A 26,588-nucleotide genomic window follows, 5' to 3' on the forward strand; every position below is an offset into this window, starting at 1 on the left:
TCTTACTTCTTTTATTTTGGTAGTCCCTTGTCCTGTGTGCGTTGTGTTCAGTTTTGCCCTAACCCTAATTTGTTAGTTGTTCCCTGTAAATGGCTAAAGACTGTGGGGTTGTTAGTTGATTCTGTGGATCCTTTTAAAAGAATTTTGAAAATTTTTATTAAAGTTTTATTTATTTATTTTAAAGCTACCTGTTTATTTGGTCAATGAATCTTTTCATCGACTATTTTGACACTTAATGTTCGTGTTTATTTTACCCTTTTGTGTAAAGCTTTTTGTGACCGCTTGGCTGTGAAAAGAGCTTAAAAAATAAACATTAGTTACTTCACTTACTTACTTAGTGACAGCTGTGTTCCCACCTGTGGCCTGTTCCCTCGTTATCCTCTGTGTGCATATATCATCTCAGTCTTCCCTTCCCTTTTGTTGTGCTCTCCCTCTTGCTGTGTGCTCTGTGTGCTCCATGTTCCTCAGTTTCAATGTAGTTTGAACTTAATTCTCGAGTTGTTGATTTTTGCCTCATCAAATTGTTTTGTATTACTTATTTTCAGAGGTGGGAAGCACAAATACTTCGTTACTGTGCTGAAGAACAATTTTCAGGTATCTGTACTTTACTTGAGTAGTTTTTTTCTGACTACTTGTTACTTTTACTCCTACATTTTTAAACAAATATCTGTACCTTCTACTACATTTTTAGAACAGGCTCGTTACTTTTGCTCTAACACATTTGTTGGGAGTTATTATTTCCTCACTGCGAGTAAACACTAAACAGTAACATATGAATGGTAATCCTGTTACCATTAATTAGGCTGCCTGAAAATCCTCTGCAGGTTATTGCAGGATAAACAGGTTAGTTTGCTGTACTGTGATGGATTTAAACTAAAGAACAGTGTGTGACTGGTGCACAACGGCTGTGGTTTAGGGTTAGATCAAGTGTAGCAGAGATTCAAATGATCTTTAGCTGATAATGCTGAGATCATTCACTGAATTCCACTTTTATACCAAATTTGCACCATCTAGAAAAAAGACAGCATAGACAGTGTACTGTCAGTGTAGAGGATGGAAATCATGAAACATCTGCTGACATCTGGTTGAATTAAGTTGTGTAAATCCACAAAGAGCAGCAGGTCAGCCGATCACAGCCTGTACACTAAGAAAACCTCGAGGAGATACAAAGCCCTTACAAAGATTCAAGATGGCGCCAGTGTGTACGGCAGGCCGTCCTCGTCTCTGTTGTCGATCTCTCAAGGATATCAATTTCCTTGATATTTGTTTATTATTTGTTATCTTTCTGGCACTATGCCCCCGAGATGGTTATGCATTAATCACCTATGACCGGGATACTCTGTTAAATCTTCGTTTCCCTCCCTATGCTGGGTTGGATCAAGGTTGGAATTTGGGAGACGCTACCTTTCCACGTATCATCTCTTCCACTGGTTCATACGGTCCCCCTCTCTGCTCCCCGCCTAAGAAGCGCTATAGGAAGCGGGGCAAACGGAGTGGGTTTCGTGTTCGCTTAAAGGCTTACCTTAAAGTATCAGCTGCTACTAATTCCCTCACCACCGCAGGGATTATACGACTTCCATCCGCTCGGGATCCAACACCCTTCAGGCTGCTCAACCATCGCTGGATCTGTCCGGTCGGTAAACAAGCCTGTCCGGTCTCTCCGGTAATCTCTTTGCCTGTTCGTGTTTGGATTGGGTCCACTAGTGATGGTGTACGGCACAGGCATCTAAGCCAGCTAAGACGTACTTCCAGCAGAGATAAGATGCCGATCTCTCGGATGGCTTTATTAAACGTAAGATCGCTGGTGAATAAAACCTTCATCTTAAATGACCTCTTCCTCACCTCTCGACTTGATGCTCTGTTATTGACTGAAACTTGGATTCGTCCTGGTGAGTCCTCTTCCTTTGCAGAGCTACTACCACCGGACTGTGTATTCTTCAGTTCACCGAGGCCCTCGGGAAGAGGTGGAGGCGTGGCCTCCGTTTTTAAAAACAAACTTAAAGTTCGGCAGCTGCCCTCTCCTACCTACTCTAGTTTCGAGGTCCAACTATTGGAGCTTGCCGGACCTCCGGCGACTTTATGTGCTGTGATTTATCGACCACCTAAATACAATAGGTCTTTTATTTGTGAATTTGCTGACTTCTTAGGTTCTTTTTTATTGAGTTATGATCAAGCTCTTATCACTGGTGATTTTAACATACATATTTGTTGTGCAGATGACCCCCTAGCCAAGGATTTTCTTGCCCTAATCGACTCTTTTAATCTTACACAGTGGGTCAGGGAACCAACTCATCTTAAAGGCCATACTTTGGATTTGGTCCTCTCATATGCACTGGATATTTCTACTATGGACATTGATAATGCTGGTATTTCTGACCATTTTTGGTCATGTTTGATGTTGAGCTACGTGCAATTGACTTAAATTCTAAAGGCTGTCATCGCCCTGTACGTATCATTAATTCTGAGACTGTGGCTAACTTCATTACGACCTTCTTAAACTTTGCCCTTTCTGATCCAGACTTCACTGACTTAAACTGTTACACACCTCCATTGGTTGATGATTTTGTCAATGCTATGCTATCCACCAGTTGTGCCATCTTAGATATTGTGGCCCCTAAAAAGATGAAGCGTCCCAGAACTTCTCATCAACCATGGCTAAATGACACTATACGAGAGCTTTACGTCGTGTCTGCCGTCAATCCGAAAGGAGGTGGAAAAAGATAGGCTTCAAATATCCTATGACATTCTTTGTAGGAGCCGCTTTCTCTACCAGAACTCCGTAAAGGCAGCTAAAGCAGCTTTCCTATCAGACATTATTGAGACTAATAGCCACAACCCCGAATGTTATTCAAAATTTTTAATTCAGTGATAAATCCCTGTCCGGACTCTTTGAGTTCGGCCTCTCAAACTCTCTGTGAACAATTTCTTAATCATTTTAGTGGGAAAGTTTTATTACTGAAGGCTTCACACTCTCACTCTCTTGTGCTGAATCCCGTTCCGGTTTTAGGATGCATGTCCACCTTTTCTCACTTTGAGCTGCTATCACTCCCCACTCTTAAGGGAATAATTGAAAAACTGAGAAACTCGAATTCTGTGCATGATATCCTTCCATCCCGAATTATCAAGGAAGGTTTTGAGGAAATTGGGCCTTGCATTTTATTCTTAATGAATTTATCATTGTTTGTGGGCTGTGTCCCGACTGCTTTTAAACATGCGGTAGTGCACCCCGTTCTTAAAAAAAGTAATTTTGATCAGAAAGACCCTGCCAATTATAGGCCAATCTCGAAGCTTCCGTTTTTATCAAAATTTTAGAGAAAGCCGTCTTTCTCCAAATACAGGCTTATTTAGTTGCAAATAATATCACAGACAAATACCAGTCTGGTTTTAAGCCTCACTATAGCACTGAAACGGCCCTGCTAAGAGTCTATAATGATCTTCTTATATTCGCTGACTCTGGTCGCCCTGCCGTTTTAGTTTTACTGGATCTGTCTTCAGCCTTTGACATGGTTGATCATAATATACTCTTGATGAGGCTAGAGCATGTTGTAGGCATCAAGGGTTCTGCCCTTAATTGGTTCAATTCTTACCTCACTGACAGATCCTACTCTGTTGTGATAGGAGGATACTCTTCCTCTGTTGCCCCTCTCTGCTGTGGTGTGCCCCAGGGGTCTGTCTTGGGCCCTTTATTATTCTCTTTGTATATGCTACCCTTGGGCTCCATATTTGAAAAATACAATATTTCCTATCACTTTTACGCTGATGACATTCAAATCTACTGTCAACTGACTGATGATTTGTCAGCATCACTGAACTCTCTGTATGATTGCCTGAGTGAGGTTAAAGATTGGCTGTCAGAAAATTCTCTTGTTTTAAATGAGAAAAAAACTGAAGTTATGGTGTTCGACAGCCATATTCCTCGAGACCAGCTTGTTGCCCTGCTGGGGCCCCTAGCTAACTCTCTCTCTGACTCTATCGTAACCTGGGTGTTTATTTGGATAGCTCCTTTAAGCTCGATAAGCAAGTATCATCTGTAGTTAAATCTGGTTTTTTCAACTGCGCCAGATTTCTAAAGCTAAGCATTATATACCACATAGGGACCTGGAAAAACTTATCCACGCTTTTGTGACCTCCAGGTTAGATTATTGTAATTCCCTCTACTGTGGTCTCCCAGCCTTCTCTCTTCGAAGGCTGCAACTCGTTCAGAATGCTGCGGCTCGCCTTCTTACTGGAACTAGGAAGTTTGACCCCATTACCCCAGCTCTTGTCGATCTACACTGGTTACCAATCAAATATCGTATTGAGTTTAAAATCTTGTTACTCACGTTTAAAATCCTGAATAACACTGCACCCAGCTACCTCACTGATCTCCTTAATTTGCACACCCCTTGTCGTGCATTAAGATCATCAGATCAATTACTTCTGGCCCAACCTAAGCTTAGACTGAAGACCAGAGGCGATCGTGCCTTTGCTTCAGCTGCACCCAAACTTTGGAATAGCCTCCCTGCTTCTATTCGAGCCTTGGATTCTGTCCAATCCTTTAAATCAAGATTAAAAGCATATCTGTTTGACTTGGCTTTCCTGACCAGTTAACACCCTTTTAATCTTTTAAATTTTAATCTGTTAAATCTTTTATTAGATTTTATTAAATTTATTATTATTTTTTATTAATTTTACTGCTGTTTTTGTCTCATCAGATTTTGTATTTACCTAAATCTCCTGGTCTGTTAGTGCCTCTATCCTGTCTGTGCTAGTGCCTGATTTGTACCCTGTTATTGATTTATGTTGACTCTACATGTTACTGTGAAGCACTTTGGTGTGCCTTCGGGTTTTTAAATGTGCTATATAAATAAAATTGTATTGTATTGTAAAATCTACTCAAGCTCGCAGTGGAAATTATTGTCAGTTGTGATTCTTTTCCTCACGCTGAGCCATTACAACCAATTTAAGAGTTCCCCCACCTGCTGAATCCACTTTAACCCCTGACTGTACACACTGTTCTGTTTAGAGGCAAAGTCACCCTCTACAATGTAGGCAAAAGAAAATAGATATATATTTTCTTTAACTTTCTTCTTTTTCTTCAGATTCAAGCTGAGTATAATTAGAATTTTAAAAAAAGTTAAAGTTTGTATTCCAATCTACTGATATTATTTTATCATTATGTTAATATAGCACAGGATTGAGTTAGCTTCACACAAAAACAGCTACTTTTTACTTTCTTACTTTGAGTACATTTCAGAGCCTGTCCTTTTTTACTTTTACTTGAGTAAAGAAGTTGAATCAGTACTTTAACTTTTACTCCAGTAGTTTTTAACTGTAGTATTTGTACTTCTACTTAAGTACTTTGTACTTTGCTTTGATTCAGCAATAAAGCTGCTTTTCAGTTTTACCTTTGAGTTTTGAGTCCTTCACTTGGGTCCTACTTTGCCTGCCACGCAGCGAACCCTGACGTGCCCTGCAGTATCATCCAAAATGATTCCCGACCACGTTAATGTATTCCTCTCTGAAACTGGAGGCAGTTTCACTGTAATGTCTTGCAGTACTTTATCAAGATCTTTTGGAGAAATCCTAAATGGCGAGGTACACAGCACAGTGAAACATAATCACGCCCTGCTCGTCAGTTGTGCATACATGTGACTTTGTCCCCAAAATGAAACCAAGTTGAAGGGCTGCTGTTTTGACACATTGGTCGATGAGTCACAATGAAAGCAGTCCCATGATCTTGAGGAGAGCAGGCAGTAATAAATCAGTATGTTTTTTAATCTTTACGGACGGCATAGCAGAACTTTACGATCACGTCACATCTTATATTTCCTTTTAATGTGTTTGTGTCTCCAGTAGATGAAGGATTAGATCTTATTTTGGCTTGTTAACCTTGGGTCTAACTCATTTGTTAAATACCAAACAAGAGAACAGACTCAGGGATACAGTCCAGTTTGCAAATTCATTCCCTGGATTGCTTTTTTATTATGTTGGGTTTTAGTAGTAACACCATGCTTCCTTTCCTGTAAATTTAATCTAACCACTTCTGCCCTTCAAACTTTTTTGTTGTGTTACAAAGTTATATATGGTACACAATGGGTATTCCTATATTGTGCATATGTGTGGAAGTTTATGTTTGCACATTTCCATATTTTTAAGAGTTTCCTGCTATGTATTGTGGTTTTGCATTCTAGGTTTTGTTTGGCTTACAGTCTTACACTGCATTTAAAGATCTGCTGGACTGCTTCATGCAGTTTTTGGCGGTTTTGGCAATGCATTTGTGCACAAGTGTCAGTATGTATGTAAGAGTGTGTGGCCTAGGAATGCATTGACATTTACGCTTGCCATCACATCCACAAACACTTCCCCAGGCCTTTAATCAGTTTTGCACTGGCCTGCATGAAATCGTGAAACACAACTGTACCTTTTTCTTCTTGGGAAAATCCCTCCACTGTCGCATTGTGCTTATAACAGCGAGTTTGCAAAAATGTGTAGACAATAGGCAGGGACTGTGTGTCTTTGCATCATCAATCTTCCGTGCGTGCTTTGTTTATAGGCGGCAACTTGACCACTACAAATTAGATTAAAACTGGGAAAGTGAGCAAAAGACAAAGGAGGGGTCGAATTGCTGCACTTCAGACGATAAATCAGGGCAAAAGTAGAGCTTTCATTTTGTCGTAAACTTCGACAGCAATGCGGTCTTGGGGTGAATGCATGTAGTTCATCCATTTTTATTATGTTGCCATATTCTTTATTTGTCTCTCACACCCCACACTTTATGTTCTCAGCAATATTTCATTTGCTACCCTGACTCCCTTGTTATTCTAGTCCTGTCCTTCTGACTTTCATGTATTCTCAAACAATAGCTCCCAGAATAAAGTACAATAATTTATTTTTTGGGGGGGGAGTCATAAATTTTTTTAAAATATCCAGTGGTATGTCACGGCATGTTTGCATTTTTGACTTTAATGTGAAAGGGAATTAAATAATTTGGCACAATATAAAGTGGTCTCTCTTTACATCGTCAGTGTCTTCCTTTTACCACATATTTATTGTATGGCATTAACCCGCTGCAGACAGCTACTTCTTGCACAGGGCGGATGAATAGGCTTATTGTGGCTAGTGAATGCAGTTGCAACTAAAAATCCAGATATTTCTCTCAGAAGTAGGAAGGGACTAAATCATTGTGCTGTATTTCTTGTGTGTATGTGTCGCACGACATTTTAAAGCAGCTGCCACAGATTTCATACCTTCATTTCCATTCATTTCCATGAAAATTAGTTTAGCAATGAAACACTGAAAACTTCAAACATAAAGTGTCAAGAAGATATCAGCAGATCAGATCATCACACTCTGTTTTCTGTCTCTCCCTACCAGCAGAATGAGTGGAAGCTTCCTCTCCAAAGAGCCTCAGGCATACCTGCCTCACCCAGAGTCAGACCAGGCTGAGCACATAGCCGGATACACGTAGAGTGGAGCTAAGGGGATGGATGATCTTGGTCTTGAGAATGTGAGGTGAGACAGAGCAAGCTAATCTGAGAGATAAAAGGCAGTGCAACTACATACCTATTATTATCTTAAAATGTGTTTAGTTTTCAAACAGTTAAAGTAGTTTTAGTAATGGCAAACATGCAATGGTCACGCAGACAGTAGATCTACCCAGCTGATATTCATGCAAAGTACATATAATGTTAACACCAAAGAGTCTGTACTCTTGCTGCCATTTTGCACACATATGCACATCCCCCTGCCTGGTTATGGTGATGATTCAAGCAAAGAGTTTTCATGCCAGAGGGAACACTAACCCTCACCAGCTGGCCACCCCGGCACCACTCAGGTCATCTGCCTATTGACACGCACACTGGCTCACAGCCTCAGGCATACACATGCATGAGCATGCAGCAAGCAGGCGAACACATATATACAGTGTGTCTGACCAACACTATGACATATGGAAATGCAGTGGATATACACCCATACCTTTACTCACATACTTTCCTACATAATCCAGACTCTATATATTAACATCAGAATAATGCACTTTTTGAGTAGCAGTGGTGAAATGAGTGTGGTGCTTTGCTGCTCTACTTCTGGGAGACTAAAGGCCACTAGGGAATTATGAATGGCCAAATGGCTGCTGGTAACAACCACCACACTGTCAGCATTCAAACCTTTGGGACTTCATTATTTGTAATAACACAGCATTGTAAATATATTGGGTCTAAATGGGGACTTAGCTCTTGTTTAGCTTCTCCACCCTTTATTCAGTTGAATAAAACCAGCAGGGATACAGCGCTCCATAGAGCAGCATCATTTATTAATTTTTTTTTTCATTGTTGACATAATTTACAGCAATAACTTCAAATCATGTAAAACTGGAAATAGAAAGAGAACAATCTGGTAAAAGGAGCTATTACAATTATCTTTTTCATCAAAAGGGTTTTTTAAAAATATATTTGCTGTGGATACGAGTTAAAAACATATTTCACATCAACAAGTTCTGAAATATTTACACTAACAAAACATGACTGGTGAAAGTCAGTTTGGGCCACAGTAAACTGAAAAGCAAAGACCTGTTTGGACCTGTTTTCACACAAGAACTCAGTTCCCAGAAAAGACATTTTCCAAAGTTGTCCTTTCTCACACAACAGGTGATAGACTGTACGATTTTAAGGGCCTAACTCAAACCAGAAAGGAGACAGGAGATTCCCTCAGTAGCTGTGAATGAAGAAGGAAGACATTACGCACATGTAATATCGAACCAGACTGTGCCAAACATATACATTTTCAGACATTCAAGGTTGAAATGTATGCAATACTACAAACATATGCTGACAATATTCTACAGAGAGACAGTTGAAACTTACAGTTCATAACTGGAGTGCGACAGCATTGTGTTTTTGCTGCTGACCACAAAGGCACTTTCGTCAGCAGCTCTGTTCGCTGAGCTTTTTTCTTTGCTTGTTTCTGTCTGTCTCTTGAATGTTAGCTTCAGATTTAGAATTATTTAAAATGCCAAATACAATATAAATACGGGAACCTGTGTCAGTTCCACAGTGACACACATGGTACAAGTAAAATCGACCTCACATACGGTATGAAGTTTCACTTTGGTGAACTGCACTATAAATTTTACTGACCGCTTTTCTCTTCATCCTGAAACACTGTTTTGACTATGCAAAACAATGAGTGAAATTCAAGCACCACATAAGTCATATAAAACCAAAGAGCTGGTTTCTCTGCAATGCTCTTCTCTCTGTTTTGGTTCCAAGTGTGGCCAGAGTTCTGGGTCTGATTTCAATCTCCAGATACTTTTGCAGTGGCCGGGGCTTTCAGTGTCAGGGGAAAAAAGCTAAATACTGTAGAAAAAAACACTGCGAGACGTAATCAGATATGCCATATGACATTTTCTTCCTCCAAACTCAAAGCACTAGCTCTCTGACACACAGACGCAAAGACAGAAATGTGCTCACGTGCATACGTTTGGATGCAGACACAGTGTGCTCAGCAGTCTCACACAAAGCATATGTAGACATGTGCACAATAACACACAACTGCTTTCACTGTCTGCCTGTCTACCAGAAAGTCATAGCCCTTTTCCGGAGACAATCCTTCACTGTTTCCTCCAGTCTCCTAATTGGCTTTACCCAGACCCAGCCCACAGACTTGAGTCAGAAACAATTAAAAACTCCATTTATATTCCTGCAGTGAGCACATGAGCTCCCACAGCGGGTGACTACACACATCAGCCCTCATCATCTGTGTGTGATTTTAAACTTCAGGCTGTTTTCTCTATTTATTTGAACATGGCCAAACTTGAAAGGTTCGTGCACTGAACAGAGAAACGCTCTTTTTGATCACACGAGTAATCTGTAGCTCGTCCAGCGTTGCCTTTTCAAATAAATATCTGATTCAGAAAATATTAGCTTTTTGAGAAGCCTGTTTATTGTTTAAGCTTTCTGAGGCTTAAATAGTAAGAAAACACTTTGGCTTTTACTTGCCGTCAAAAGCCAGAGATTTCAAAAGGCGGTCTGACAGATGTAATAACCATTTTATAAATAAACAATCTTCATTCTCCATCACACCGAACTGGCCAGTGGTGGTGCTTTTGGGACAGGTAATTACCTTTTGCCCTAGCAGCCAATTTTAGAACATACCACAAGTGTATAAATGACAAAATACTAAGAAAAGAAAATACGTGAACTAGCAAATCTCTGTCTCACCCATGTAACCAAACCCAGAATACCGCTGTAGATTTTTATCAGGCCCCATTTGGTTTTTATTTGTAATGTGGGCAGCGGATTCTGGTTTAACGACAGACGTGGATCAAAAATAGGATGTGGCATCATTTGATTTAGAGATTCAAGATTAAGTTGTCAGCATTACACCAGTGATAGTGATCAGAGTCTTTGCTGTACTTTCATGATCTGGTCTTGTCACTTTGTAAAACGCAACCTGATGCGCGGGGCGGATCGAGGTGCATTGGCAGTCGAAAGACAAGGAAGTGATACCTGATCATACTCCATGTCAAAATATATTATTATCAACATTGATGCCTCGGAAGAGGATATTCACTTGACAGCATCACTTACCCCGTATTACTTTTAGTCCCGTTGTAGGATATCTGACTCCTGAAAGGATTATAATCAAAGATGCTCACTGCTGCCATGGTTTCTTCCATAACTAGGAAAAAAGTATCTATACAGACCACATAGACAGTGCATGCAAGATACACAAATTGCAAGCTCAATAAGAGTTAGCAAAAGAACTTTGCTAGAGATAAAGTAAGGTTGCTGTTTGTGGCTGTGCATGTGTGGCTATAATATATGAGGTGTTTGTAGAGATGAGCCTTGCGTGCCAGGAGCCACAGCAGGTGCAGCACATCTCTGGAGTGCTGTGTCCTAGTATGTCCTGGGTGGGTGGTTGGGTGGGAGGTATCTTTTCCCCCCACATCATCTCATCTTTCTCCACCTCTCCTCCCTGTTGATATAAATAAAAACAGACAACTCACCACAAAGCAGCAGGGGTCCTCGGTAGAAAAAGAGGCAAGTTATCCGGTGAGGGGCATGTGTGGATTATGAGGAAGCAGTTTGACTTTCTCTGTGGTTGTCCAAGGGCGCTTGTGCAGTGCAAAAGGCAGTCATTTTGATTAGGCATTATTAGAGTTTATATGTTTTATATTACTTTGATTGCAAATGCTTTCATATTTGTTTCCTAGCTTAAATAATTGGAATTGGTTTGGGAATGTTCATGGTTGGCAGGACATTTTGGAGTGAAACTTGTGGTGGTTCTTATGGTATCCATTAATTTTTAGTTATTTCTAATTTTCTTTAGCTGATTTCTGTGTTTCAATTTCACTGTCATCATTGTTACTGTTAGCCTTCATATTTCAGCATCTTCATGTTTCAGTGTTGCTGTTTTTTTCCTCTTTGGGTTATTTCCCATTTTATTTCGAAGGTTAGTTTTTTTTAAGTTTCTTGTTGTGTTTTTACTTCCTGTTTTTGTGTCTTTACCTTTTTAGTGATTTTAAATTTATCGTTTCCACCTGTGTCTCATTACTCCTCTGTATCTATATAGAGTCCTGTCATTGGCTTAGTCAGATTTTCTATTTGCCCTTCACTGTTCATCAAACCTTGCGAATACTTGTTTTCTCTTCCTGGGTTTGTGGATTAGCAGTAATTCACCTGTGTGTACATCAATCAGTTTTTTGATAAACATATATGTGTTATTAAAGTGAAAATAGTATAGTCAGGGCAGGAGGTTGTGGTGGCTTATACGTGACTGAGTTTTAAAAATAATTCAGAAAACCAAGAGTCTTTTGGTACAGGTTAAGGATTACTAGAGGTTCTTGTGTAACATAGAAATTACTATAATTAGCAGATTTTATTCAAATTTCCTTATATTATCATTGGATATGATGATTAATATTGATTAGAAAGGGTTGTTGGCTATAAACCTAGCAGTAATATTAATGGGAAATCATACAAATAGATATTTTCCTCACTGTATTGTGCCATGTATGTGTCACCTAATAAGAGTAATTACTAGATGTTACATAAAAAGACTTTATTAGAGAACATCAGAAGTTAGGTTTTTAGGTGTCTTTGTGTACGTATATAATATGCATGCATGAAACATTACAAATGCAATAGTTTGCTTTTATTATTAAGTGTCATAAGGACAGCAGGGAGTCTTGTTCATTGACAAAGCCGGGCTCCTACTGATCTTGTTGTGTTTATTGCAGCAATGAACTAAACCACAAGAGTCCATAAACAGTCTGAGACGAAATCCCTTTTGTTTCTGCAGGAAGCTCACCTTTCCTTCACCTGCTTTGCTTGCTCACTGTGAGTTTTGGCCCAAGTGCTAAACAATAGGAACCAATCTGGTATATGGCTATAGTGTTCATATGTTTCCAAGTAAGGAACCACAGACCGTATAAAAGGCGGATGTAGCCACCACAAGGACGCACACTGCGTTTCAACTCTGCATTTTAAAGCCCCATCTTTTGTGTTTCAGTCGCCGTTGTGTTGAATCTTTGAGTTAGAAGGGTGGATGGATTATCTGCTAATGCTAACTAGCTTGACAACAACAGACACATATAAGCTAATTAGTATTAAGTAAGGAATTAATAACACTATAGAATTTTGCTCACTGAAGTTTGTACCACAAAGTATAATATTAGTTAGATAATCCATTAAAATGCCCCCAAAAGAACCAACAACAACTACTACTACTCATCTACTACTTCAAGTTTAATAACTTGAAGTAGTAGATGAGGCCTAGTGGATGCTAGTCAGCTAATCTGGCACCTGTTGATCAATATAGCCGCACGGCTAACTCATTTATTCAGGTAGTTTAATTATTTAAAAAATCACAATATTCAGAGTAGTTAGAAGTGGGGAAACAATGTATAGAGGCCAAAGCTGTATTTTGTACAATTGTCTGTAAACATGAAACAACTTTTAAGATGGAAGTTTATGGAGATAAACTACTTTCTGGAGGCAACCTCAAGTGGCACCTAGAAGAACTAGGTGCAACTTCTGCACTGGTTATATTTTTCAGTGTCGCTTGTGGAGAACCAGCGCACAATGACAAAAAATTATCAAAGCAGTCAGGAGAACTGCACTGCCTAAACTCATCAGATGGGATATTGTCAGCGTCATGTACACATCGCATCACTTGAGACATCGATAACAACAATTTTTTTCTTTTTCTCTTCATGATAAGGTTGCCAAAATCACATGTTTGTGCTTTAAAGGTTTACTTGCTAAAGTAAGAAGGGGAATTATTTTGTATTAAACATTAATGACTTTATTTAGTTGATTAAAATAATGTACTTTTTGTGTGTTAAGAAATTAAACCTTTGAAAAAAAAAAATGAAGACATCCCGCTTTGCCATTGGGAGTCCTGTTATGAACTGCTGGAGAGTATTAAAATCCCCTTTCTCCAGTCCTCCATTTCACATATATCTTCACCATCTCTATTCCTCCTGTCTGTTCCTCTTCCACCCCCACACCTTATTTTCCCTCCTTTTCCTTCCCTACACCCTCCGCAGTCTCCTTCAGTAATGGATTACATGTCTCCATTCAGCCTTTCCTATCCTCAGTGAATCATGGGGCTGAAGCCAAGGGTGGACTTGAGGGTTAGGTGGGAACACCAGCAAACCAAGGGGAAACTCTAGATATTGGGTTACTGTGTTCTTAACTTCAGATATGATGTAGTGAGTGAGTATGGGTGCATAGTGGGGCCTTTCAATGTCCCACACATTCATCGCAGCATGAGATTGTTGGGGAAGTATGGGATAAATCTGTAGTGAGAGGGAGGAACAGACAAGAGGGTGATGGCGGAATGATTCAAGAGGGAGACACCAGAGCTGCTACTATATATCTTACAGACGGTAAGCACATTTGTGCTCTGTACCGACTTTCAATTCATTTTGCACGAAACAAGTCCTGTTATCCACTTGCCAAGTCTTGGAATATCATCATTATCTACTGGATCGCGTGTCTTTTTAAAACCAGTCAACCACTCAACTTAAATGTCACACATTACACTAAATTTAATAATGACTCTAAAACCTGAAAGGCTGAAGCAGTGCTGAAGAATCCATATTATGAAATTGTTTCTGTTGCTTGCATATCTTAAATGGCTACAATGCAAATAACCAATAAAATCATCAACATCAGAAATGTCATGTGATAATTATTTGCTTTGTCTGTGCAGTTTTATGTCTGCAGTATTTGTCCGGGACAGCAGGACTTTGTTGGCTTTGCTCCTTTTTTGGCTTTGGCTCCTGTACATGTCAGCCCCAAAGCTAGATGCAGCAATGGATTTGTTGGGCGGCTGTAAAATACTATTACGGTGGAGTGAGGACAGCACTGAAAGCACAGCATTGCTGTAGTTCATCGACTAACATCTTAACTCCTCTTTTTTATCCTTGTAAATCAGGCTAGTCAGCGGCTTAAGTGCCTGACACTGCCAAGGGACGCACCATTCAGACATTGTTGAGAAGGTGGGGGGATGACTGAGTGAGTTGAGAAGACAGAGTTGTTCCATTACACAAAATACCCATACTGAACTTGCTATGAGGTAATGTGCAACATGAAGTCTTTAATTTTCCACTGGATCACTGCACTATTTTGCTTCAACACCATCTGCAATGTGGCAGCAACCCAACTCTATAAAAGATTTTATATAAATAAATCTTGCTGTTTGGACTGAATCTAAGACTAAGAAGTCTCATAAATTTATATTACAAAGTTAAATATATATATTCTTATTGTTTAAGTTCAGTTTTGTTTGTTTATCTTGACATTTTTTTTTATAAGAGGCCAGCAGTTTTTTTCAGGTTGTTATTAGTCTTTACTACAGTTAAATGACATTTAGAAATACACAGTATTGCACAGGCCGCAGGATGGTGCAGTGGTTAGCGCTTTTGCCTCACAGCAAGAAGGTCCTGGGTTTAACTACACCATCATGGATCTTTCTGTGTAGAGTTTGCAGGCATTCCAGGTTCCTCCCACAGTCCAAAGACATGCAGTTAGTGGGGATTAGTTCAAATGGTGATTCTAACTTGCCCATAAGTGTGAATGGTTGTCTGTCTTTTTTGTGTTAGACTGGCGACCTGTCCAGGGTGTACCCTGACTCTTACCCTTAGACACCTGGGATTGGCTCCAGCTCCCCCGCAACCCTGAATTGGAAAGGTGGAAGAGAATGGACGGACAGTATTAACATACTTTCAGAAGCTTTAGTAGTTGAAGTAACATTTTTCTGGCCCTGTGCTTGTTAGCAAGAGTTCATTTAGGTTTGAGGGTTTGATGCACAGATTTCTTTAATACTCGGCCCAGTATTTCAGCTGAATAGAGACGTGGGCTCTCACAGCATCATTCCATCACCTTGAATCTTTCATTTTTGAGCCATTCTGTTGTAGATCTGCACATGCGCTTGGGATCATTGTCCTGTTACATGACACATTTTCAAAAAAGTTTTAGCAGCCAGACAGACGGACTCACATTTGACTTTAGAATACTTTGGTATACAGAGGAGTTCATTAGCAACTCTTATGACTGTGGCTGCAAAAGAAATCACCGCTCCCCCACCACCATGCTTGACAGCTGAGGTGTTTGTGCTGATATGCTGTACTTGTTTTTTTTTTTTAGAAATAAGGCTCTGTGCATTGTGTCCAAACATCTCCATTTTGGTCTTAAGTATCCAAAGGACATTGTTGCAGAAATGTTGTGGTTTGTTCGAGTGTAATTATGCAAACTAAGCTGTGCTGCCATGTTTGTTTTAGAGACAGCAGGCTGTCTGCTGGCAACCCTTCCAAACAAGCCATACATGTTCAGTCTTTTTCTGGTTGCACTGTCATGAATTTTAAGATTTAACATGCTAAATGAGGCCTGTAGAGTCTGAGCTGTAGCTCTTTTTGCCGTTTCAGGAGACCCACAGTTCACAGATGTTTTGTCAAATTTGATTATATTTCGAGGTACAAGCCAAAACTGACTTTATTATCAGTGTGCTTGAAGTGATGTATAGGATCAAAGTAACGCAGTGTTCAACCAGCTTAAGTTTGAGAGTCATCATTTTTGACCCTGTTCTAAGCACTTAGTTTTTATCAGTATAAAGATTTTGTTATTCAGTTCCTTTCTTCAGACAGAAATAATACTTTGTAGTGCACTGAATTCAGCATGCTGGCTCATGGCCTCTGCTAAGTGGATATCCATCAATGATTTTCATATACAATCCTCTTTCCAAATAAGCTGGGATGCCGAATAGAATGAAAATTAAAACAGGATGCAGTGATTTGCAAATTGTTTTAACCCCAGATTTATTTGAAAGTCTTACAAGTTCCAGAAACACCATCTGGGCAGCTTCATTTAAGGACTGAGGCAAAGTGGAAAACTGTCCTGTGTCTGACCAAATGAATTTTGAAGTTCTTTATGGAAACTTTATGGAATCACAGACGCTGCATCCCTCAGGCTAAAAAGATAACATTATCCAGCTTCTTATCGGTCCAAAAACCAGCATCCATGATGGTATGGGGGTTCATTAGCGCAAACATACTGCTGCTTTGTGAGTCCCGAGTGGTGGGGAAAAGAAAAGAGGTAATGTGTCATACTTTCTCTGTGTTGAAGTTACTACCATTAGCGCTGAGGTACTGGGCGTTGCCTTTCCAAAGATCTTTTAAACCTTCCAATATAACTGTTGAATAAATCCAGGTGATATGAGATGTGTGTTGCTTGTATTTTTTGGTGCTTTACTTCCCGTTGTTAAATGTATGTGAATGGATGTCTTTTATAGGGATTTGCATACCGAATAGTAGAAGGGTGGATAGTTTTACTCCACATTTTTTCAACACACCCGGTCATTTTCTGACAGCCAGATCGCGCACCCACCCAGGTAACCTTCTCGTTTAATTTGGCTGCTTGCATAATTCATCATCAGTTTGTCTGACTTATCCACTTCCATGAAGGTTGTCGGCCATCCCGCTTAGAATTATGAAAACTCACCACATTCCTTCCCAACTTCAAATGGTCAGAAACCGTCTACAGTGCCAAAATCTCTGAAACACCCAGCCCTTAATGAACTCACACATGACTCCCCACTATTTATTACCTGTGGAAAACATGAAATAATTAGTTGACTTTCACAGCGTGGGTGGGGGGGCTGCAGTCTTTTCATCAGAGAGGTATGAGAGGTTGCATCAGTTGATTGTGCCCTTTAGCTATGATAAAGCTCCACTACTCTTTAAAAATGATGGAGCCTGGTAATGGAGTGTACAGTGAGAGTAGTGGCTGTCATTACATAATACACTCCCTTATTATTTTCATTATACTCTCCAGATCCCAATGCAGAATTTCTTGATGTGCAGAAGTACAAGCATATACAAGTATAAGTCAGAGTACTTTTAGAGAAGAAATAACAAATGAAAACCAAGTAAACATTATAAATGTTTCTTTTATTACACATGAAATGTATCTCTTGCCGAATGGAATATTAAGTAAATTAAGTATTATTTTTATTACAAGTTTCCTTCATAGAGTTGACATAACTAAAGGCAAACACAGTAACAAAAAGACAAAAATTAAAACTCCATTACTATAATTTAAACACAAAGACATCAGAAAGAAACAGAAAGGCAGTAAAACCCTAAGAATATAAAAGATATGCTTTATGAATTCTGAAAATAAGTTTCCTCATATTATTAGTAGTAGTATTTAGGATGAAAAGTGTTGAGCACAAAGATCAAGTGTGAGAAATAAACTGGAGGTGCGTCCACAGCCCTTACTGTACAACAAGAGGTCGTCAGTCTGAAGTTTTTTCAGTCACTTTGGAAGGCCATAAAATGGATGCTAATGAATTGTGCTTTCCAACTTTGCTTTCTCTTGCAAAGCGTGCTGCACCTTTACAAGGCAAAGACTCATTTTCCTTCTTTCATTTCCTGGATTAACTGGACTGCTTATAAAAGTGTTGGCTTGATGTCAGTGACTCTGTAAAATAAAAGAAATCAACTAGATTGAGACATCTGTCCTCTACAAAATGAGCAAATAAAACGTCTTTATCCAAATTGTTTACGCCACTCTTTGAAATTAAATGTTAGAATCATGGAAATACACTGAAAGAACTAGAACTCACCAGATGTATCTGAGTAATTCGTGAAACATTTTAAAGAATAAATAAGAATACTGACCTTGGAGTCCTGAGAGTTTTGTGTCTGACATTCTTAAACATGACTCAGAGAAGAATTAAGTAGCCCATTTTAGGTTTTTGGGATTCCCCTTTAACCACCATGGCCGTCATACTGTTTTATTGTGAAGAATAAAAAGTGTGTAAAGCCCCGATGTTTCCTATATGCTGGAACTGGTTAACCACACAGATGTGCAGTAAATGAGGTGTAGAAAGAAGAAACCCCTATGTCCCTCTCTCCCCTATTTTCATCTCTGAAATATTAGCTTCGTCTTCCCTTCTTGCATCTGAAAAACCCTGGAGTTAGCTCGACCCTTGGCTGATTTTCTTTTTCTTTTGTGTTCTTCTCTGTACACATTTAGAGCAGCTCAGTCATTTTGATTTGTACCAAACACACAAACCTGCAGTTGGTAATTATGCATAATTGCAAAGATCCACAAAAGGATTTCCTAATAATAGTGCATACATGTTTTGTCAGGTTTATTGCTATATTTATGTGTGACTTAGTATTTCAAGTTCAGGTTTTGGCAAATGGAAGGCTGTGAATACCTGGAATGAAAATTGTATTATATCAGAAATTAGTATGACTTCATTGAAGAAAAAATTTGAACAGTGAAAAGTTGCCAGACAAGCTTTATTTTCCACAACCTGGGTTTATACTAATTACTTATTAGTGTTTTCACCAAGCTTCTCTATGTGACCATTCATTTGCATGATTTGTGTTTTCCACTCCTAACCACTTGTTGCATGCAATATTAGCGGTCATCAGTGAATGATTCCTTAGGATAACCACGTTAAGTGGAATGATCGCAAGATTAAACATAAACATTGCACTAACAAAATGTGCTTTATGGAACAAGCATGTGAGATTATTGTTAATATTTGCATCAAAAATTTCAGAAATGTTCAAAACCAGCTTTTCTCATCAGTCCTCTCTACACCGGCCAAAAGTCTACTTCAGACTTTCAAGGTTTAACATAGAGGCGATAAAAGTTTCCAATGTTCTGGTATGAGTGTGAATGCTGTTTGATTGAAACAAGGTGGCATGCACTTGATTTAACCCCTGAAAGGCATGTCTGTCCAAATTCTCTCCTAATTTGACTAATCAGAGTCTGGCCTGTCACAGTGACCTCCAAAGCCAGAACAGCCTGAGAAATATGTGCCTTGACTGGCCTAATGACATTTTACACGTAATAAACTTGCTCTTGGACACCATTTACCACTACAGGGAGCTGGTCTGAGAATTTGACATGACTTTTACAAGGCCCAGGGTAACAGGCTTTCTTTAAACTGTTTTCGCCTCGGGTGGAAGTTATAGTTCGTGGTGCATTGTATACATCTGATGGGTAGTTGATGATGAAGACATATATATAGTGTCACATTTTTCATGTGCTGTAAGGAGAAGGTGAAGCTAAGAAAATAATACTGGGTAGAGTTTTATTTTGTTTTGTTTTCAAATGAACTGTTTTAATCTTATGGCATTTGATAACTATGCTCCTTGTTTTCATTCACAACCTGGAAGTGGTGACCATGTCGGTTATGCTCATTAGTCAAAGATTGCTAACGTTCCTTATCACTTCTATGTTTAAGTCTGGAGGAAAAGTCTAATTTTGTGATTTAATCTGGTAATACAGGTGCATACATAGAAATTTTGCCCGGTGCAGCATTAACTGTAATAATGATTGCAGCATTTACTAACTGTAATAATGATCCTAATGACAAAGAGCGTAAAAATGACAGACAGAGAAAGAGAGAAAGAGTGAAAGTGACAGAGGGAAAGGAACGAGTGCACAGGAAAATTGACCCCCCAAAAAGCTGCCATTGTAGATGATGAATTCCTCCCTAATCGAAACAGTTTGCCCAGTCGCCCAGCTGGGCTTCATGTGCTTTTGATTACTCTCCGCCATTTAGTTCCACAAAATTACATGCTGCCTAATGGCCTTTTAATGGTTATAGGTTTCTCTGCTCTTTAATGAGCCTGCACCAGTTGGTTGCTAATGCCCTATGGAAATTTGGCAAACGTCCAGTGTGGTTAAGTATATTTCCCTCCAGTTTACAACTTTGTTGTGTGAAATCACAAACAAGGAGGCTGGTGTGAAATGTGGAAATGCTGCTCTTGCTTCTCCTGTTGGGTTGTTTTGTTTTATTGTGGAGCAGCTCCATAATTGTGTTATTAGGCATTTGATTGTTTGCACTCTTATGCTTCCTATAATTTTTCTGAGGTGATAATGTGGCAAATGTTCAGTCTTTGCGCACATTTGCAACTCAGACATTCAGTTTGGTCAAACAACGCAGCATGCTGAGATAATTCAACGGTAAACAACACATTAAGACACACGGGAACAGTAAGCATAGCTCGTGTCTCAACTTTTTAACAAGACATGTAAACAGTGGGAGGCTCCCAGGAACCAACGCGTGTCAAGTGATCAAGGTGACAGAGTTCACCCTCTGAACTGACCGTAATCATCGCCACAGCCATTACTGATGTGTTTGTGTAATTTTATCTATGCGGCGCGTCTGTTTTTGTGTCCTCGTGCACGCGTACATGTATCTTTGTGTGTGTTGGTGCCTTAATGGGGACATTAGCAGCTGCTTTTTGATGAGGCCCTGTTTACTGGACCTAATTAAGCAGAAAACGGCCACACATATCCCCTGCTAAAGTAGGACCCCAAACAGATGGCCTGAGGCCGTCTGACACCTTGCCTGTCCTGGATACTCAGCAGCTAAATACAAAAGAAAACAAAACACACAAAAAAAGTAAAATGTCATCACCGTCTAATTTGTCATACCTTTTTTGAAGGAGCTCTATTCATCCTCCCCTTTGCTTTTATTGTATTGTTTTAAATGTGGCCAGATCGTGACATAAAGTAATGCAAAAGTAGGCTATGCTAACACTTTGTTCTACTTTTTCAACATTTCTGCTTTTCTCCTTAGCGAGCAGAATCCTCTGTCTCCTAAAAAAAAGAAGAAAAAAGTGTGCAAAACTGCAGTTCCTTCAATGGCCACCGGCTCCAAAATGAAGTCAATCCCCACATACTGCCCAACTTCACAACAAAAAGCATAGTCGTTGACAGCTGGGTGTCTGTAGCTAATTTCTCCCTTTAATATATATCTTTCAAGTACTTTGAAGTTTTCTAAAAATAAATAAATACATAAATAAAAGTATCCACTTTTACCAGGTAATGTGAACAGAGGACGCTGTTTTTTGTAAAAAACCCTTTTTGCAAATATATACCAGCCAACATCCAACATTTTGAAAGTTTCTCCCTGCAGCCTTGTGTGTTGCTCTTGCTCCCAAGAAACTTCCAAAATTTCTACTACTTTATTTTGAAAAACTGGAATGCTTACTAATAAATGAATTTGTAAGTTGTACATGTTTGTTTAATCTTACCCAAGTTGCCAGGCTTTCTATGATATGAACCACAGTCTACACCCAGGCATACTAGGTACATACTAAATAAACTAGCTGCCGTCTGCTGCTTGAACACTTCAGCTGGTGTAAAAAGTGAGGCTTCAAAAACACATGAGATTAAATAACTGAGTTGGTGCGTGCGACTCTTCAGGTGTGTCTAATAGGGAGTTTTTGACTTAGCTGGAAAGATATTAATCGTTGCAGGCTTCAGGAAGTAATCACTCATATTCGAAAGGCAAAAACAAACACACATCTGTCAAACTCTAGGCAAGTTAGAGTCATTTTCATTAAATATTGTCTGAGCTAAAATGGATGAAATTGATTAGAACTTGTAGTCAGTGGTAGTAAAAATGAGATCAGTTCTACAAATACCAATAACCATGTACAAAGTGCAACACTAGAAAAGTTGAGATATTACAGAACAAGTTTGAACTGAGCTGAGAGATTAATATTTCTAATATTTATAATGCTACTTTGCTATCAAAACTTTGGCAAAATTATTCTTCTATAAATTTTACTAGATGAAAATTAGATACAGGTCTTTTGAATTTTACTTTAGTGACAGAAGCTACAAACTTTTTTCAGGGAACTGATGAAGTGAGGGGCTGCGTAAAGAAATGTACAGGATATGTAAGGATTTTTCTGCAATTTGAAGTGTTGTACTAAAGTCCCAGGAAAAAGCTGAAAATCATGAAGAGGGCTGTGGAATAGAGGACTTTTTGCATATTTTTACTCAAAAGTTGTGTGGCTGAACTTCTGTTTTTGTCTCACACTCACCTCTTGGGGCCATTACCCTCTTTATGCTCCTATTAAGAACTTGACAGGTCTTGTGCAAAAACATTCTGCCTAGTTGCCTCAAGGAAAAACTCTGGGGTACGTCTTCCGCTTTGTTATTCCAATACTGCTTTACCTGTCTGGAGTCTGAGGCTTACCTGAGGGAATGTGCAGGACTTCTCCTGACACTAAACGGATCACAGAAGCAGCTCACTACATGCCTCGCTGATGAAGACATCACCACATAGCTATGCAAAGGGAGAGATGAATCCCCGGACCGCAGGCACTGTCATGTTTTAAGAAGTTTTAACTATTACAATGGTGTTCTGAAAGCCACTCGTGGAGTCTTCTGGTATTTTGTTTAGAACACTACCAGCTGCTCTACTTCAATTATCTACCACTGTGTAGCAATTACTATAAAAGTTACTACTTCACTACTACTGACTTTATGAGGCAGGTGTTGCTGGTACATAAGGTCAGGTGCTGTAGCTAAACTCTAAATATTCTCCATGTCTGCAAGTTTGACTGTTATGGCACATAGACTTATGAGTTTTATACATTATGTGAGTTTTACTTGATGTTAATGATTACTAAGGATTATTTTGTGTTTGAAACATTAATGTTTTTTATGTCCTTGAGAGGTTACTTGGACTGTCCTTATATTGTATCACTGCTTTCAGGTTTCTGGAACTCCAACTGTGACTATGATTGCATGATTGTGTGCTGGCTTAAATGTGTGTGTTTGTGTGTGTGTGTGTGTGTGTGTGTGTGTGTCGGTGGGAGGTAGAGTAGTACTCTAGAGGGCAGCATGAGACCATGCAGGATCTGTGGCAGCTCTGTAATTTTTTGCAATTGGTTGGTAAATGGATGGTTAAGTGTGGAGTTGAGTGTTTTTATTGTACTGTGGCTTTATTAACTAGACATATATATAGCCCTACAAAGACAACATTTTAAAAAAGAATGAAAAAAAGACCTGCAAAGAGACAGAAGCTAGTTATCAGGGGTGGATGATGTAATTGTGAGAATTTATTGATGGAAAAAATGTAATTTAATTAAAATAAAGACTCCTAAACATCTAAATAATTTATATTGATAATTTGTGCAATATGTATATTATAGCATACAGTATCCCAGAGAACTCCAAGCATGATTTGTAATAAAAAAGGTCTAGCCTGGTCCATGAAAACTACAGTTCTACAGCATGTTGAGAATAAAAGCTGAACCTCTATTACGGGATTGTGTGCTGTCATCATAGTCCCAGAGTAGACTGAGGAGGGCTCGAAACCTGACTCTGCTGTTTGTGAGTCCAGGGACGAACAAGCAGGATCAGTGTAGGAATGACAAGGCCGCCGAACATTGTGAACCCGCACAAACAGTCTTTGAGCCTGTATCCCCTGCCGACAACATGCTATGTTTTAACATTATGTCCCTTTACTGTGTGTGCATCATCAATCACTATATCAAAGAGCAATGGAATGGCATCGGGTGATACAGTATAAGGCCGTGTCAGTAGCCTCCTGTCAGTTAAATTAAGGAGGCATATGAAGTTAATGGCACATGGTCACATGATTGTTTTAACATGGCCTGCTGGGGGCCACTGGGCAGCTATTGTTTTGGAATTTAAGGGAACACTATTTTGAGTATGTGTACCATCTGTTTAATTACTCTTTGTGGTGAGTGAAGCGACATTACTGATTGCCGGTTCACTGTAAACTGGCAAAATACTGCATGCTCCAGTTGTATAAATATAATATAAACACTCCCCATTTTGCACCAGATCTCTCACAAGTGCAAAGATACCAACATAACTGATTATATTTGGGAGAAAAATAGATCAATGACACATGTGGAGAAAATGGCCAGGGTTTGGCAAACGCTGTGGCCATAAACAGGGTGATCAGTGTGTAAATGTCACCAGTCTTGGGAGCTGCAGAGAGCTTTTAATTTGCTAGCTTTTATTACCTATCAGAGAGACAAGATGCCTGTCATGTGCTGCCAAATCCACTCTACATGTCTAAATGGCCCTTGACCTTTTATACTTGAGTTTACAGCATGGAAAACCTAGCCACACAGCCCGTACAGAGACAGTATACAGTAGCCCATATAACTTAGCATATCATAAATTTATGCCCTGTCAAAGGCTAATCTGAGGCGCTGTTAAACAACTTAATGTAAGTTCGGAGCCAAAATAAAATGCTTTTGGCACACAGTCTCACAGAGAAAATCTTATGCTTTTAGAGGCTATGTATGTGAGTGTGCTTCACTAAATTTAAATATTTCTGTGCTCTACGTAGAAAGTGCTCGGACATGATGATCAAGGAAAAATAAAACTGTTTAATAGTCCCTACATATATACAACTAGGAATACAGCTATAAAAGTGGTGGAGATATTGTCACAATAAGGATATCAAAAAGCCTTTTTTCACTCTCAATGTTGTGTACACACATATTCCACACTGACATACTGTATGTAGTTAAAATGAATGGAAAATGGTGGATTAATAGTGTGGAATTGGATGTAGTCCCTGCTGAGAATCTATTACCGTCAGAGTCAAGCAACACACACAATCTTCAATTCATTTTACAGGCACAAATTGAGAAGAGTCAAGCAGAACAATGAAATTATGTCATATATTTATTCACACACACACGCACGTTAGGCATATCAATAAAAAGCATAAAAGACAGATTTAATTTCAAGAGCATCAGTACAAAGCAGCAAATGTCTTGGATACACTTTAGATTACGTCCGAGCTTTCATATTGAATAATAGATCTAAGCAGCCCCAAACTGTATTTTTTTTCTTTTTCGATTTGATTTGATAAGTTGCCTAGCTAAATTTAGTAGCATGTAATCAAATCTTGCTAATCTTGTTCCATAGTCGTAGATGAGCTTCCATCTTATGACCACTAAGCTTTCATCTTGTGATCTTAAAGCTAATATTAGTTTTCTGTGTTAACAGCATACTTTTGGCTGCAGAAGCTCAAATTAGGGCATTGCTTTGGCTCAAATTAAAAAGTATTAAAGCTAATTAAGGTTGTTAGTAAACATTATTGTTGGCTGTGATTGTGACAATGTTAAAGCTTGCACAGAGGGTGATTCTTATCATAAAAGATAAAATTAACCTGTGCTACTTTGTAGCAGAATACATTTAATGCTGTTCCAACAAGCACATCTGAAAGTAGACGCATAGTGTTTAAAAACGGCACCTTGACTTTTAACAGTGCATCCCTTTTTAGCAAGATACTTTCCATGGTGACCTAATGGGCTGAATGCTGTTTGTCTGAATCACTCCTTTCAGTTAGAAGGGACATTAACAGCTAATGCTATCCAGTACTTAACTGTGCAGGAGGTAATGAAACCTTGAGCTCACAACACTCCCTCTGCAGTTAAAGCTCCAACATGGCTGCCAGGCTATCACCGTATACCCTTGGAGGAAATCTAGACAGTGTGAAACGTCAGTGTCTCATTCTCTGCTCACACATGGCAGGTTTAAACTTCATCATCATGGACTTCACTGGGAGTTGGTCTAGTTGTTGATCAGCTGGTGTGTTGGGCAGTGGGTTCCACCGTGCCAGTAAGTGTAGCGGGTAGACTCACATTCTTTTTCCAGCACATGGAGCTGTAAAGTTGAATAGTGACAGTAACGTCACAGTGGTCTAATAAAACTTTACAGAGCACATATTGCAAGCAGGAAAAGGGAACAAGTATAGCAATTACATAACAGAAACATATGCACTTCAAATCTTAGATTTATCTCCATCTAGTAGTGTTAAAAGGCCAGCTGAAACTGGTCAGCCCTCTTTGATCATCTTTAGTGGGTTAACGGTTAGACCACACAAGACAAGTATGTGCTCATAAATATATACTTAGCTGGTCATGAGTCAATTAAAAATTTAGAACATGACAAGATACACCTCCTGACACTTTCTGGCACAAACAAACTCCTCAGTCTGTTTAACTACGATTTCAGCACATGATCAGCATGGAGGCAACTTTAGTCAATGTTTTTACAATCTAAATATATATAAAATAATGAAAAACTAGCATTATTCTATTAGAGTATGATCAAATGAACACTTATAAAACCAGTAACCACAAATTTGAGTAATCTGGATGGGGAGATCAATGTAATGCTGCACATGTTATTAATAAGAACGAAAAGCAGATAAACAATAGTCAAACAATTATAAGTCTGGAAATAGCTTCAGCAGATGAGGATTAGAGGATCTCAATG

At 39.1% G+C, this 26,588-nt stretch overlaps 1 long non-coding RNA gene across 2 annotated transcripts in view; it reads left to right on the plus strand.

Annotated features, from left to right (window-relative positions):
• Window positions 1–7,194: 7,194 nt before the first annotated feature.
• Window positions 7,195–26,588, plus strand: part of LOC120443300 — a 48,257-nt gene continuing 28,863 nt past the window's right edge. For both annotated transcript variants that reach the window (XR_005615326.1, XR_005615327.1), the window contains exon 1: window positions 7,195–7,494. This is a non-coding gene — a long non-coding RNA (uncharacterized LOC120443300). The remainder of the gene's footprint in view (window positions 7,495–26,588) is intronic.

This window comes from Oreochromis aureus, linkage group 13, assembly GCF_013358895.1.
Source record: "Oreochromis aureus strain Israel breed Guangdong linkage group 13, ZZ_aureus, whole genome shotgun sequence".
NCBI lineage: Eukaryota > Metazoa > Chordata > Actinopteri > Cichliformes > Cichlidae > Oreochromis > Oreochromis aureus.